At 40.2% G+C, this 14,352-nt stretch overlaps 1 protein-coding gene across 1 annotated transcript in view; it reads right to left on the reverse strand.

Annotated features, from left to right (window-relative positions):
- clasp1a (cytoplasmic linker associated protein 1a) overlaps positions 1-14,352 on the reverse strand; it is a 335,495-nt gene that overhangs the window by 291,627 nt on the left and 29,516 nt on the right. The window lies entirely within an intron of this gene.

Below are 14,352 nucleotides of genomic sequence, written 5' to 3' on the forward strand. Positions count from 1 at the left end.
TATACCAGTTTAAATTCAGAACTACAGTCCAACTGATTGTTGATGCCAGAGCAGCGCCAGTTTGATTCAGATAAAGTTTATCTCTCCTGTACAGCCACTTCCTATTCCAAAATGTGTACCACCTTTATCCTCCACCCCCCACACTACTCTTTCAACAACGCATTCAGCTGCATAATCTTTCTCTGCCTATCTAGCTTAGTTATAAACAATTTTACAACACCAAGTTATAGTCCAGCAATTTTATTTTAAATTCACAAGCTTTCGGAGGCTACCTCCTTCCTCAGGTGAACGATGTGGAACGATATCTAGCTTAGCACATGGCACCACTGTTAGTATTCCTGAGAATAGTAGCCTTGAGGTCTTCCTTTTTAGCTTTCATGCTAGCTTCATATTCTTTATGCAGGACTCTTTCAGTTCTACCAACATTGTTTTTTGTCACAAGGACTGCTATTACTGGCTGCTCTCCCAACCCTCCCAGTACATCTGCATGTTCCATGGTGTTTAACATGGGATCAAAGAGGTAACAGTTCTGGACACAGTCATGCTCACTGACATAGCCATCTGTTGTACTATTTGTATCAGTGATGGGAAGATTGCAGGTTTCTTTTCCCCTCACTGAGGAACAAACTCCCAGAGAAGATCTGGGGTCAATTGACACCTTCTAACAAAGATGGATTGAGATCAGTCAAGAAAAGGGATTGAGGGTCGTAGAGATATTAGTTAGATTGCTTCTTTTTTCAGGGGTGATTGGGAAAGAATTTAATTTTCACTGAGTTTAAGTGATTAACAGATATTGGTAGGGTAAGGCCATGGGCAGAGCCCATGATACAAAAGAATCATAAATGAACTTTTCTTATTCAGAAACCAAGGTTGAAAGACAAGATAAACTGGGAAGTAAAGATTGGGTGGACCAAAGTTTGGATCGTAAATGGCTATAGATTGAAAGAGGAAGGGAAGATTGAGGGAAGCAGCACCACAGTTTTGAGTTATAGGAAAGAATGAGCCTTCATTTCAACACAATGAAGAGAGTTGCTGATAAGGAAGCATGTAGACAGTGTTTAAATGTTAGTCGGAACAAGTCAGGAATGTTCGGAGGACTAGTGATTGGTTTGCTTTATCAAAACTCTATCATGAGGTGTCATTAATTCAAAATTATTACTAAGAGAGCAGAGGGAGGTTATGAGAATTTTCTTTACTCCAAGTTGCTGGAGTACAGAATGCTTTGCCACAGAAGCAGCTTAAATAGAGACCACTGCATCTTTTCAAGGAAAGGTGGATAAGTATTTGAAACAGTGAAAAATATAGAGCTGTAGGGAGAGAGCCGGAAGATGCAGGGCGATGGGGAGAGTGGGGGGCAGTGGGATAGTTTTGGACTAAGAGCCAGCATAGACACAATGGGCTGAATGGCTTCCTTCTGTGTGGCAAACTTCTATACCCTTCATCATGGAGTCCCCTACTAACATGTCTCCTTTGCTCACTGGCCCCACAGTCAGCACCATGCTCCATGGGGCTTCGGTCCAGTGTTCACCAACCCTTGTTTCTTTCAGATACAGCCTCTTCACATTGATCCTCAACCAACATTTCACATTCTAGACAGAAGAGATTGGCTAATTTTAGGCCTAGTGGGCTCCCAACCCAACTGCTGTGCCTCCTGATTGTACCTGGCTCATCGCCCTTAGGCAAATGAGCAATTAAGCAACCTGCTCCCAGACCACTAGCAATGCTGTACTGAAAAAAGCAGTTAGAAGATGTGGGGAACTGGCACTAGATGACTACCTCCAAGTTTCCTTCTTGAGCGAAGCACCTAACCGCAGTTAGATGATTAGTAACTTAAGCTATAACATAAGAAATAGGAGTAGGCCATACAGAACAATCAGATCATGGCTGATCTTCGACCTCAACTCCACTTTCCCACCCGATCCCCATATTCCTTGATTCCCCTAGAGACGGAAAATCTATCTATCTCAGCCTTGAATATAGTCAATGATTCAGCATCCATCCACAGCCCTCTGGGGTAGAGAATTCCAAAGATTCGCAACCATTTGCGTGAAGAAATTCCTCCTCATCTCAGTCTTGAATGGCTGACCCCTTATCCTGCAACTATGCCCCCTGGTTCTAGACTCTCTAGCCAGGGGAAACAATCTCTCAACATCCACCCTGTCAAGCCTCCTAATAATCTTATATATTTCAGTGAGATCACCACTCATTCTTCTAAATTCCAGAGAGCATAGGCCTATGCTACTCAACCTCTCCTCACGGGACAACCCTCTCATCCCAGGAACTAAATCGAGTAATCTTTCGTTGTACTGCCTCCAAGGCAAGTGCATCCTTCCTTAGATAAGGAGACCAGAACTGTACGCCGTACTCTAGGTGAAGTCTCACTAAAGCCCTGTACAACTGTAGTAAGACTTCCTTACTCTTGTACTCCGACCCGCTTGCAATAAAGGCCAACATGCCATTTTCTTTTCTAATTGCCTTCTGTACCTGCATACTAACTTTTTGTGTTTCTTGTACAAGGACACCCAGTCACCATTTAAAAAGTATTCTGTTTTGCTATTCTTCCTACCAAAGTGAATAACCTCACATTTCCCCACATTATATTCCATCTGCCACCTTCTTGCCCACTCACTTAACCTGTCTATATCCCTTTGCAGACTATGTGTCCTCCTCACAGCTTACTTTCCCACCTAACTTTGTATCATCAGCAAACTTGGATAACTTACACTCAGTCTCTTCATCTAAGTCATTAATATAGATTATAAATAACTGAGGCCCAAGTACCGATCCTTGAGGAACCCTACTAGTTACAGCCTGCCAACCTGAGAATGACCCATTTATCCCTACTCTGTTTTCTGTCCTTTACCCAATCCTCTATCCATGCTAATATATTACCCCCTTGAGCCCTTACCTTGTGTAACAACCTTTTATGTGGCACTTTATCAAATGCCTTTTGAAAATCCAAATATATTACATCCACTGGTTCCCCTTTATCTACCCTGCTAGTTACAGCCTCAAAAAACTCTAATAACTTTGTCAAACTCAATTATCCCTTTCATAAAACCATGTTGACTCTGCCTAATCATATTATGATTTTCTAAGTGCCCTGTTACCACTTCCTTAATAATGGATTCCAGCATCTTCCCAACGACCGATGTCAGGCTAACTGGCCTGTAGTTTCCTGTTTTCTCTCTCCCTCCCTTCTTGAATAGCTTCCAGGCCACTGCGACCATTCCAGAATCTAGAGAATTTTGGAAGATCATAACCAATGCATCCACTATCTCTGCAGCCACCTATTTTAGAACCCTAGGTTGTAGGCCATCAGGTCCAGGGGATTTGTCAGCTTTTAGTGCCATTAGTTTGTCCAGTACTTTTTCCTCTAGTGATATTAATTGTTTTAAGTTCCTCACTCATTTACCCCTTGGTTCCCCACTATTTTTGGTATGCTTTTTGTGTCTTCCAATGTGAAGACATACAAAATATTTGTTTAACGCATCTGCCATTTCCTGATTCTCCATTATAATTTCTCCTGTCTCAGCTTCTAAGGGAACCAATGTTTACTTTTGCTATTCTCTTCCTTTTTACATACTTGTAGAAGCTCTTACAATCGGTTTTTATATTTCTTGCTAGTTTACTTTCATATTCTATTTTCTCCCTTATCAATTTTTTGATCGTCCTTTGCTGGTTTCTAAAACTCTCCCAATCCTCAGGCTTATTAACCTTCATGGCAACATTATAGGCCTCTTCTTTCAATCTAATACTCTCCTTAACTTCTTTAGTCAGTCACGGGTGGATCACTTTTCCCGTGGAGTCTTTATTTCTCAATGGAATGTATACATTTAAAAAAATTTCAATATTCTCAATGTTTGCCATTACTTTTCAACTGTCAAACCCTTTAATTTAATTTCCCAAGCTACCTTTGACAACTTGCCCCTCTAGCTTTACTTAAGCTTAAGACTCCAGTTTCTGACTTAACTACGTTACTTTCAAAGTGAATGTGAAATTCTATCATATTATGATCACTCTTCCCCAGAGGTTCTTTTACTGCAAGATTACTAATTAACCCTATCTCGTTACATAATACAAGATCTAAAATAGTTTGTTCCCTGGTTGGTTCCATGACGTATTGCTCTAGGAAACCATCTCGAATACATTCCATGAACTCATCTTCCAAACTACCTTTGCCAATTTGATTTGCCCAGTCTATGTGCAGATTAAAGTCCCCCTTTTGTTACAAGTTCCCATTATTTCATGATTAATATTCTGTCCAACGGTATTGCTACTATTATGGGGCCTATAAATTACTCCCATCAGTGTTTTCTGGCCCTGGTTATTTCTAATTTCCACCCATATCGATTCTACTTCCTGATCTTCCGAGCCACGATCCTTTCTCACCACTGTCCCCTTATGTCATCCTTTATTATTAGAGCTACACCCCTCCCTTTCCATTCTGCCTGTCTTTTCTAAATGTCATATACCCTGGAATATTTAGTTCCCAACCTTGGACATTTTGCAACCATCTCTCTGTAATGGCTATTAGGTCAAACCCATTTATTTCTATTTGTGCAAATAATTCATCTATCTTGTTACGAATGCTCCGTGCATTCAGATAAAGAGCCTTTAATTTTGACTTTTTAAACCATTTTTTCCTGCTTTGACCTTACTTGTTGTTGCACTATTATTGGTAAACTCTCTGTCCCTTCCTGCCACGCTCTGCTTATCTTTACCCAAATCACTACACTGTTCTATTATCTTAACTTTTCTCATTAGATTTCTAAATATCCCCTCACCTGACCCCCTCCCCCCCCCCCACCTTTAGTTTAAAGCCCTATCTACAGCCCTAGTTATTCGATTCGCCAGGACGCTGGTCCCAGCCCGGTTGAAGTGGAGCCAGTCCTGTTGGAACAACTCCCTCTTTCCCCAGTACTGGTGCCAGTGCCCCATGAGTCGAAGGAGTCATGGGGCACTCGCTCATGAAGGTTGAAAAGTCTAGGCTGGATATGAATCCAGGTCCTAGAAAATTGCTAATCTGCAGTGCTGCCCAGCACCAACCTCAGTCTATAGCACAGTAACAGAATTAAATAAACTAGTTATAATCTGATATTTCATGGTGAAAGGTTCCAACCATTCAATAATTCATAGAAAATTAGTATCAAGGTTACTACATAGCCCTTGTTAGCTACGATGAGCTACTATTGTAGTTGAGTTAAAAATTTAAGTCAAAAAGATGTATTCTTTAATGGTAACATTTGCCAGTTTGCTGAAATATACAGAAAATGCTTACAAGAATCAAAAGATAGTTAAGTTATCCATTTTTTGTTTCACTGTTGCTAAGTCAGCGCATAAGTCAAACATCTGCATGACGGTAGTCCAGGTTGCTGATGTCGAACATCTTTTAGAAACAGGGAGTAATCAGTCAGCCCCTCGTGCCTGATCTGCCACTCAATTCGATCATGGCTGATCTGTACCTCAACTCCAGTTGCCCGCCTTTGATCAATTTCCCTTAATACCCTTATCTAATAAAAATCTGTCAACCGGAGTCTTGAAAATTTCAATTGTCCTAGCATGTTCAGCCTTTTGGGGCGGGGGAAAGTGTCACATTTCCACTACCCTTTGTATGAAAAAGTGCTTTCTGATTTTACTCCTAAATGAGTTAGCTCTAAGATGCTGTCCCCTTATTCTGGATTCCATCACCAGTGGAAATAGCTTCTCTGTACCTTCCCTATGAATCTTTTTATCATTTTAAACACTTCAAAAAGATCACCCCTTAAATTCAAGAGAGTACAAGCCTTCCAAGGCCAATATATCCTTCCTCAGGTGCGATGCCCAAAACTGACTGCAGTACTCCAGAAGGATTCTGACCAAGGTTTTGTACAACTGAAGCTCCACTGTCTTCCTCCACTTTGTCTTCCAGTCCCCTTGAGATAAGGACCAACATTTCATTAACATTTTTGATTACATTCATTTTTTAAAAAAAGGTATAAAAGTAATGAACCTGGACAACCAAATCCCTTTGCTCCTCCACAGTTCCTAGTCTCTCGCCATTAAGAAAATATTCCGATTTGTCTTTCTTGGTTCCAAAGTTGATGACCAGACTTCCCCCACACCGAATGCCATCTGCGACAGTTTTGCCCATTCGCTTCAATTCCATGCACTCTCATTTTCCCTTTGCAAATTTTTGTAAAATTTTCTCAAATAATAATTCTTCAAAAGCAGTAAGTTACAAACAAGAGAATACATTACCTTATTCAACTGTACTATATACAGTATACATTGGTGCACAGAACCAATGTGACACCGGAACAGGAGTAGGTCATTCAGCCCCTCAAACCATTCAATTAGACCATGGCTAATTTGTACCCTTACCAACAAACATCTATCAATCTCAGTCTTACAAATACAAGTACTTTTGGCAGGCTTTACACAAATGCATATTAAAAGCAAACACTTTCTAGCATCTGGTCATCTGCGAAATTACAATCTACTTATGAACCACTTCAAGAAGCCATTCTGCAGAAGTTCCAGATACTGTAGAAATTGCCCTATTAATATACAGGGCTGCTTCTACAGCAACTAAGGAAAGCTCACAGTACAGCAAGCTCAAGGTTGCTTCACTGGTCTGACAAATGGGCTAAACAACTTAGCCTAAGAGCAACAAAACAGGCTGACTCCATATCCAATCATGCAGTTGGTGGCTCCCTCTTCTGGTGGTTTTCAAGCCTTTCAGCGGCATCATATTTACCTTCAATCTGCTGTCATAGAATTCTAGAAGTTTACAACATGGAAACAGGCCCTTCGGCCCAACATGTCCATGTCGCCCAGTTTATGCCACTAAGCTAGTCCCAATTGCCTGCACTTGGCCCATATCCCTCTATACCCATCTTACCCATGTAACTGTCCAAATGCTTTTTAAAAGACAAAATTGTACCTGCCTCTACTACTACCTCTGGCAGCTCGTTCCAGACACTCACCACGCTTTGAGTGAAAAAATTGCCCCTCTGGACCCTTTTGTATCTCTCCCCTCTCACCTTAAATCTATGCCCCCTCGTTATAGACTCCCCTACCTTTGGGAAAATATTTTGACTATCTACCTTATCTATGCCCCTCATTATTTTATAGACTTCTATAAGATCACCCCTTAATCTCCTACTCTCCAGGGAAAAAAGTCTCAGTCTGTCCAACCTCTCCCTATAAGTCAAACCATCAAGTCCCGGTAGCATCCTAGTAAATCTTTTCTGCACTCTTTCTAGTTTAATAATATCCTTTCTATAATAGGGTGACCAGAACTGTACACAGTATTCCAAGTGGCCTTACTAATGTCTTGTACAACTTCAACAAGACATCCCAACTCCTGTATTCAATGTTCTGACCAATGAAACCAAGCATGCTGAATGCCTTCTTCACCACCCTATCTGCTGTCAGTAGCACTTCAATATAGCAAACGTGCTTAAAATAAAAGTGCTTTTGAAGTTTTATCTATTTTCAACATAAAAGACACATAACAATAGGATATTGTAATGAATGGCTTGGAGATGTCAACATATTCCTTCCATTATCTACAACAACAAGAGTCTGTCAAAATTGTTTTGATTATAGAAATTGCTATCAGTTATTTTAATTTGTATCAAATAATAAAAAGTCAGGCTATGTGGAGGAAGAAAACAGTAGAGTCTGCCTAAAGTTATACAGACAAAATTATAACATTATACATACTACAACAATAGGTTTACTTTCCTTTTAAACTCTTGCAAGCACTTCCAGGCTGCATTGAAGGTATTTACATTTTCAAGGACAAGAAAAAAGGGTTTTTTTTTAAATCATTTATTTTGGACTGTTTTATCTTCGAAATTGAATCTTGAGTGATTAATTTTAGCCAGACTAGCCAGATTTTTGAATGGCACAAATTGCTAGATGAGCAATGCATATAATAACAAATGTCAAAGAGCACCGAGACAGGGTGAGAGAGTCGGAGAATCAGGAGCAACATTACCATCTCTGAAATTCTCACTAATTTCATTATTTAATTCAAGCTTAGGGTTGGTTCAAAGCTTCGATGGAGATTCGAGTGATCAAACAAAGTCATCAACTGCGATATAGTCAGACTGAAGAACATCAGCAGGGATGAGTACTGATTGCTGAAGTTGCTCCCTTATGCTCTGCAGCTCAGGGTCAGCTTCAATTTCTTCAAGGTCCACCAAATTTTCCTTCTCTTTACTGACTGTACCTGCATGCAAAAGCTGTTTGCAATAATCCTTCTGGGTCACAAGATCCCAATTTCTAACAAGGTTCATAGAATCCAGGAAAGTGATTGAGAATTCAGTGTTGGCTTCGTAAGCAGTCAGCCTTTTTCTAGCAAGAACTTCCAATAGTGACCTTTGAAAAGTAACTCCAGTGTCCCTAAGCTGATGTTTAGAAGTGGTATTCTTTTGAAGACAGACAAGTTCCACATTCATTTGGCCAGAAATATCACAATGCACAAGGCAGTGATCAAAATGATTTACATGCTTCTACCCTGAGCTCCAAATATTCTGTCCAGAGAACGAATATACTCCTCACAAATCATAGAAGTCATCCAAGATTGCCAAATGAAATGGTAAATGATGCCTCCAGGAAAGCTTCAAACAGTTTTGAAACATCTTGGCTGCTTCTACCGTCTCAGGTCCATCCATATCGGTGCCAAGAGTCACAGGCTCCTTGCTCGGTTTCCCACCAATGCTCTTCCTGTTGTAAAATGTGCAAGATTCTATGGCAGAAGCTTAAGGAAATGCCGTGCTTCATCAAAGTTGATCACATCACAATGCTGGCCCTTTTGAAGTAATCAGGTAACCTTGATATAAGCCATTCTTTTGTCGTTTCAGAAGTCACTTAATTAGCTTCTCCAACCATTTTCTTATGAGTTATGGCATGAATGTTTTTTTCATCTCTTGATCCATCCCAAGTTGACTTTGAGAGATCACTAAGCAGAGTTTCTTCTACAATTTTGACTGCTTTGTCCAATAAAATTTGTTCTGCCGTTCCGGGGAGATTATTGCATGCTACCTTGACCATTCATGTAGTTGTTCTCCAACGGCATCAATTTTAGAAATGCACATGTCACTTCTTACCCATTTCAGGAGAAAATCCTGATGTTCTGTGTTAATTTTGCTGATGGTTGCCCGAGTGACATCATAGTCTTTTGCTAATTCAGTGTGACTTTGACTGTGTCCAGATTAGTGCTAATTTCACACTTCTGGCACAAACTGCAGATCAGTGCGCTTTCTTTGCTATTTGATTCCACTTTCACGAAATAACAGCCACTGTGGGTGCTAAAACACTCTACTGTAACAGGCTCTCCTAACTCAGAGACAGAGACAAGCATTTGATGTCAGGATGTTAAAATTATATTTATCTTTTTTAATTTACTTTAACTGGGTAAATGGGAAAAACATTTCAAAAACCCAAATCAGCTGTGTCTGGTACGATTAAAAGAAACAGTGGCCACTAAATTTTAAAATGCTATTTGCCATCTACAAGGCTACTCTGTTATGCTTACTTCAAAACAGAACTACAGCTTCGTTTCTTTCTTGAGTCTTAGCCAAGGCTTGACATGGTTCCAAGCAGACCACAGCCATTTCAGTTATTCTGTCATCGGCACTATCCAACCAGTTGAGACGATAGAGTGAATCTACCTCATTATTTATTTTCTGCATGCTCCATCAATTTCATCCAACAGCTGGGTGCTGGCACAGGGTTCCACTGAAAGCACTACCAGTTCATAGCAGATTCTTCCCACCAAAGATTAACTAACACAGATGCAAATGTATATTTTTCCATTATTTCAAGCTTATTAAATACAACACAAGAGAATGGATTATTAATTTAAATTGCTGAAATATGCTCAATTTTTTGACAAAGGGTAGGTTAACGCAGGATGCTATCAACAGTTGTCATTATGATGGGCAAAACCTTATACATGCATACTATAAAAGTATAAAGTGTGGCAATTCTAGTACAACTATAGTGCAAATCCCAGCAGGCTTCAGGGTAAGCAACTCAAGTCAGCTCAAAGTCTTCCACTTCAGAACACTGCCTGTGTATAGCATTTGTTCAGATTCAAAATACTGTAATTTTCTTAGAATACAAATTTTACAATCCTCCCTGGCTACAGGCGTGGTGCTAGAGGATTGGAGGACTGCTATCGTTGTACAGTTGTTTAAAAAAGAAGAGAGATAGACCGAGTAATTATAGGCCAATCAGTCTAACTTCGGTGGTGAGCAAATTATTGGAATCAATTGAGGGACAGCATAAGTCGCATATAGAAAGGCACAGGTTAATCAAGGACAGTCAGCATGGATTTGTTAAGGGAAAGTTGTGTCTGACTAACTTGATTGAATTTTTTGAGGAAGTAACAAGGAGGGTCGATGAGGATAGTGCATTTGATGTAGTCGACGTGGATTTCAGCAAGGCTTTTGACAAGGTCCCACATGGCAGACTGGTCAAAAAAGTAAAAGCACATGGGATCCAAGGGAAAGTGGCTAGTTGGATCCAAAATCGGCTCAGTGGCAGGAAGCAAAGGGTAACGGTTGACTGATGTTTTTGTGACTGGAAGGCTGTTTCCAATGGGGTCCCGCAAGGCTCAGTACTAGGTCCTTTGCTTTTTGTGGTATATATTAATGATTTGGACTCGAACGTGGGGGGTTTGATCAAGAAATGTGCAGATGATACTAAAATTGGCTATGTGGTTGATAGTGAGGAGGAAAGCTGTATACTGCAGGAAGGTATCAATGGACTGGTCAGGTGGGAAGAAAAGTGGCAAATGGAATTCAATCCAGAGATGTGTGAGGTAATGTATCTGGGGAGGGCAAACAAGGCAAGGGAGTACACAATAAATGGGAGGATACTGAGAGGTGTAGAGGAATAAATGGACCTTGGAGTGCATGTCCACAGATCCCTGAAGGTAGCGGGACAGGTAGATAAGTTGGTTAAAAAGGCATATGGGATACTTTCCTATATTCTTTGCCTCAGCTAATAAAAGAGCAGGCAGGTTATGCTAGAACTGTATAAAACATTGGTTAGGCCACAGCTCGAGTACTGCATACAATTCTGGTCACCACATTATAGGAAAGATATGATTGCACTAGAGAGGGTACAGGAGGAGACTTACAAGGATGTTGCCAGGACTGGAGAATTGTAGCTATGAGAAAAGATTGGATAGGCTGGGGTTGTTTTCCTTGGAACAAAGGAAGCTGAGAGGAGATTTAATTGAGGTATATAAAATTATGACGGGACTAGATAGGGAGGACCTATTTCCCTTAGCAGAGAGGTCAATAACCAGGGAGCATAGGTTTAAAGTAATTGGTAGAAGGATTAGAGGGGAGCTGAGAAGAATTTTTTTTCACCGAGAGGGTGCTGGGGGTCTGGAACTCACTGCCTGAAATGGGTGGTAGAGCAGACACCCTCAACTCATTTAAAAAGTACTTGGATGCGCACATGAAGTGCCGTAACCTACAGGGATACGGACCAAGTGCTGGAAAGTGGGATTAAGCTAGATAGCTCTTTTTCGGCCAGCATGGACACAATGGGCCAAACGGCCTCCTTCTGTGCCGTAACTTTCTATGATTCTATGATACCTGATTACCGCTCTTATCAGACAATGAGTACTTAAGTACATATTATACAAAATACATGAACTACTATAATAAAACCCTAATATAAGGGAATAGTTATTGAGTTTCATTTTGTTCTACCAGAGTCAGTACACTAAACCCACTTGGGTACAAGTCCAATTTACCAAACAAGAACTGCGTACAACAAAAAGGGACCTCTAATCCTTTCCCCAGGCCAGCTGGCTGCCAACAAGGCCATAACCATCATGGAGATAAACCAAGCAGTCGCTTTGGCAACTTTTTTCTATTGAAAGTTGTAGGGAGGATTGTACACAAATACTGTAAATGTGCAAAAAGTTGAATATAAAACAAAATTAAAGACAACTATAAAAGCAACTTGCTTAAAATACACAAGATATTACAGTCCAATAACACTGCGAGAGGCCAAAATTTAGATTCTACCTGGGGTCCCAATTACTGGTGCAGGGATTTGCGACTGCTCTTTCTCCCCCTCATTCGCCAACAAGAGGAAGAGAAAATGCCTCCGAGTATTTTGGGATTGTAGTGCAATAGTTCTCCCCCCCCAGACTGCCAACACTGCTCAACAAATTTCACAGTACAACTCTAGATACAAAAATTTCTTCTGACCACAGGCAAATGCTGTCATCCAAATAACAGATAAAATGCTCTAACTATACATTTGTCCTGTAGTCAGCTGAAAATAAAACAGCAAATGGACATTGGAAGGCTTTTATTTTATACAAAGTGTGACTTCGTTATATAGCCACCTACATTTTTCTACCATTTCAAGCTTTATTAAACACTGCACGAGAATAGATTACTAATTAAAATAGCGGGAATCACATGGAACCCAGAATATGCTCATAGGGTGTCATTATGACAGGCAAAATTTCTCACACACTTGCTACGAAATGCAAAATGTACCAGGATTGCTGCCCATCACCTTCCATTCCCATGATGCTTTTTACCAATAGTTTAAAAGCACATGACAAGAGGACAATTATACGCATTGAGATATTCCCTTTACAACATTAAGATTAACACTTTCTTTAGGGGGAAAACACAACTATGCTGAAACGATATTTAGAACCATTCAGAAAGCAGCAATTGGGGTGGGGGGGGGGCAACTGTTCTTTAAAAAAAATCCGTGCTTCTAGAATTTCTCAAAATCAAGTCTCACGTGCATCAATAGTTGGCACAAACTAGAAACAGATTCCAATGTACAGAAGGATTCTCCTGTCTTCAGTCACTCGTGTACCTGCTGCACAATAAATGAATGTGAACAAGGCTATGAGAAGCCTCTAAGTGAAGGCTTTTAGATGAAGAAAAAAAAACCACAACAATGTTCTGGTTAAGTACTTATCCACAGAGTAATACTCGACCCTGAAACTCACATTAAAAGGAGAAAAATAATTTTTTTTTTAAATCAGGGAATTTTTTTTTTAAATCCAGGAAGGAAAAGTTAGACAATGTTTTCATTAATACTATCCAGTCCCATGGCAACTCAATTTTCCCAGCTGTACTTTGTATGGTAATTATCTAATCCCTATAAACACAAAACTCACTACCGGAAATAGCACTTCCCCACTTCAGTTTATACAGACATTTTGAATAGGACCTTATTATTCAGAAACCAACTTGAAGCATCAAGGCCCCTAGTATAGGGCACCATGATAATTGAAAATAAAGCTTGGGTATTAAAAACTGGAAGATTTGTAAAAGGAAGTTTAAAAAAAAGCTAAGGAGTACCAAGTCTGAGGTCCTGGGAAACAATTATAAAATAGGAGACTGTGCACCAAGTCTCAATTTGAATACAGTGGGGATGTGGAAAGGAGGAAGAACATGTAGGATGGTGTTCCTGAAGCTTTCAAACAGGAGAAAATTCAGAATTACTCATCATACCATATTACTAGCGATAAAAGAAGTTAGAAGCTAGAAGTGCCGGGGGGGGGGGGGGGGGGTGAAGAATGACAAGCTCATAGGAAGAAACAGCGTATTGTCCTAATCAGGAGTGTGATGGAGGCACCAAGTAAGGCTCACAAATATGGGAGCGGCACTCAAATCTTAAACAGACTTCATATAGAGAGTGATCAGTTTATAAGGGGAAAATAAATGTTTGATATGAAAGGGGTAACTGAGCTTTCTGAAGGTAGCTTTAACAAATGCAGCAAATGTGGGAATTCCACTTGAAGTCAGAAGCAATAGAGCCACCAAAAATGAATTATGGGGAAGAACAACTAAAAAAGGTGCAGCTAAAAAGATAACAGGTAGTAATCGCTAAGGATCAGGCTTAAAAAGTGACACAAAGAATTGAAGAGAGTTTCACAGCACCATTAAAGAGCATGGGAGAGATCAAGATGCAATGATCAAGAACTGCACTTTGAAAGGCCTCAGTGTGATGTGAAGGAAGTTGATGAATGTTAAGTGGAACTATCAGCAAAAGATTACAATAGTGTAAGAGGACAGAATATGGAGACCCCAAATTAAATGTAAAAAAATATTGGGCCCGCCAACTAGATTTAAGGGGAAACTAGCTAGTCATGAATGTAACTTTGGTGGGAGGCTGCACAAGGGTAATACTGTACAGTCAAAGGTACATAGGATCAGGCCCGGTCAAAGATTTGGGAGATGTCTGGGACAATGACAGACGATTTACCTAGTGTTCAAAAGGAGTTCCAAACAGATGCAACACAGGCAACAATAGTAATGGAAAAGCTGCCAACAAGCATACAGACAATAATGCGATTAG

Source organism: Heptranchias perlo, chromosome 7, assembly GCF_035084215.1.
Source record: "Heptranchias perlo isolate sHepPer1 chromosome 7, sHepPer1.hap1, whole genome shotgun sequence".
Lineage (NCBI taxonomy): Eukaryota > Metazoa > Chordata > Chondrichthyes > Hexanchiformes > Hexanchidae > Heptranchias > Heptranchias perlo.